General features: G+C 62.1%; 1 protein-coding gene across 1 annotated transcript in view; it reads right to left on the bottom strand.

Annotated features, from left to right (window-relative positions):
- The window catches only part of DTX1 (deltex E3 ubiquitin ligase 1), a gene marked incomplete at its 3' end in the record, with an annotated part of 9,180 nt that overhangs the window by 5,985 nt on the left and 762 nt on the right, over nt 1–2,433 (bottom strand). The gene's annotated exons all lie outside the window — the stretch shown is intronic.

Below are 2,433 nucleotides of genomic sequence, written 5' to 3'. Positions count from 1 at the left end.
TCCCCATCCCAAATCCCACATCCCCCTGCCTGCTCACATCCCAATCCCAAATCCCACATCCTCCAGCCCCTCACATCCCCATCCCACAGAGGATGTGGGAGGACTGCCCATCCCACATGGGCACACACAGCTCCCTGTCCCCAAAAGCCGTCAGCTGTCCCCAGCACCCCCCCCCCAACCTTGCCACCCCTCTCAAGCCTTGCAGGAGCCTCAGGACTGAGCCAGTGTCCCCAGGGCCACCAGGAGGGGACACGTGTTCCCACTCTCGGAACGCGGTCACCTCATTTCACTCCACCACCAGGTTTCTCCCTCCCTGGGGGGTTTGGGGTGGGTCAAGGAGCCCCCAGCCCCCTGCCCACCTTCCCCCTGTCCCCACATCACAGCAGGCACCCCCAGACCGGGGGACCCTCGTGTCCCCAAGCACCACAAGGCATGTGACAACCTCCAAACCCTGGGCCTCACCCGCGGGAAGAGATGGTGGATACGGGGATGGGGCACATGGGGAACACCATGCTGAGGGCAGTGGCCGTGTCCCCTCCCATGCCAGCCCTGGGCACAGCAATCTCAGCATCCCTGTCCCCAGGCTCTGGTGGCACAGGGACTGTGGTACCAGGGACATCCCAGGGATGCTCCCAGCAGAGACGTCACCCCAAACCCGGCCGTGCCCCCACCCCGGGCATGCATTCCCAGGGATCTCCCAGCGCCTTGGCCGTGGGATGCTGTCAGAGGATGGGCCCTGGCCAAAGCTGGCAGGAGGTGGCATGGGGACAGCCAGGGTGTCCCGGTGGCTCCCGCAGCTCTGAGTCAGCGCGGGCACCGGCACGACCCGCGGGGTCCGGCTGACTCAGGGCTGCCGGTGCCAAGCTGCCCTTTGCCAAGCCCGTGACCGGCTGGAGGCCAGTTCAGAGCCAGAAGGGATGGCAGAGGCAGGGGGCAGGTCCCTGGCTCTGTCCCCACCTCGGTCCCCAGCCCGTGGCAGGAGCCACGTCCTCATTTGGGGTCATTTGGCATCACTGGTGACTGTGATGGTGGCACTGGTGGCAGGGCTGAGGTGACACAGCCAGGGGGATCCTGCTCTACGGAGTCCCAGGGCCAGGCTAGGGGGAGCTGGGGATGTCACTCGACATGTGACAGGTCCCCTGCCTGCTCTGCCTGGCCTGGAGCTGGATCCTGCCCTTGGCAGGGATGCAGGGATGGGCAGGGAAGCACCCAGAATGGCATATCCCCCCTGGCACAGCCGGCACGCGCTGCTTTAATGGGTCACCCTGTGATGGGGACACATTTAATGGGGTCTGGGCTTGGTCCCGGTGTGGGACCAGCTCTGATTTCCCCCAGGATCAGTGGCCTGGATGTGCTTCTGCAGCACCAAGCGGCTCAGCCACACATCTGCAACGAGCCCGGTGCCAACCACAGCTCCCAGTGCCCAAACTGGGGCCTGCCCAGTCCCTCGGGGATCCCACACGGGGCAGCTTTGAGGAGAAGATGAGTGGACAGTGGGATAATGGGACACACCACCCACCACTGCAGCCTACAGTGGGGAGAGGGGATGGAGGGGTGTGGGGACATGTCCCTCCAGGGTGTAGGTCCAGGGTGGAGGGGGAAGGGAAAGGGCAGGAAGAGCCTGGAGAGGTCCATGGGGAGAGCAGAGCCCTGCAGGGCGAGGGGAAGAGAGAGGGAACGGGAGAGACAGATGGATGGACAGATGGAGGGAGGAATGGAGGGATGGAGGGAGGGGGAATGGAGGGATGTAGGAATGAAACTACGGACGAATAAGCAGAGATAGGGAGGGAAGGAAGGATGGGGGGGCTGACTGGCTGGCTGGCTGGCTGGCTGGCTGGATGGATGGATGGAATGATAGACAGTGACAGATTCACGGAGGAATGGACAGCTGGACAGGCAGACGAATGGAATAACAGACAGATACACACAGGGAGAGATGAAAGGATGGATGGAAGGATGGAGAGATGTAAGGAAGGAGGGAAGGATGGATGGATGGATGGATGGATGGATGGATGGATGGATGGATGGATGGATGAATGGATGGAAGGATGGATGGAAGAATGATGGAAGCATGGAGGGACGGAATGATGTAAGTAGGGAGGAAAGGAGGGAGGAGAAGGGAGGGAGCAAGGGAGGGATGTACAAGTGGAGAGAGGATGTACAAGTGGATGGAAGGACAAGAGATGAAAGGAGGGAGGGAGAGGGAATGATGGATGGAAGGATGGATGGAAGGAGGGAAGGACGTAAGGAAGGAGGGAAGGATGGATGGAAGGATGGCTGTGTGACTCGGTGGCTGGATGTCCCTGGCTCAGTGCCAGCCCCTTACCCGTGTCCTGCCGGAACTGGTGCATGGACTGGAGGTCGATGACGTAGGGGGCCAGCTGGACATCGACCTGGCCCAGCACCACGGACCCGCGGGCGTCCTCCTTCAGC

Source organism: Empidonax traillii, unplaced genomic scaffold, assembly GCF_003031625.1.
Source record: "Empidonax traillii isolate 1590-97213 ecotype Southwest subspecies unplaced genomic scaffold, ASM303162v1 scaffold3134:size21357, whole genome shotgun sequence".
In the NCBI taxonomy this organism is placed as follows: Eukaryota; Metazoa; Chordata; class Aves; order Passeriformes; family Tyrannidae; genus Empidonax; species Empidonax traillii.
Note: the sequence above shows the minus strand (reverse complement) of the source record. Positions and strands in the feature narration are given on the sequence as shown.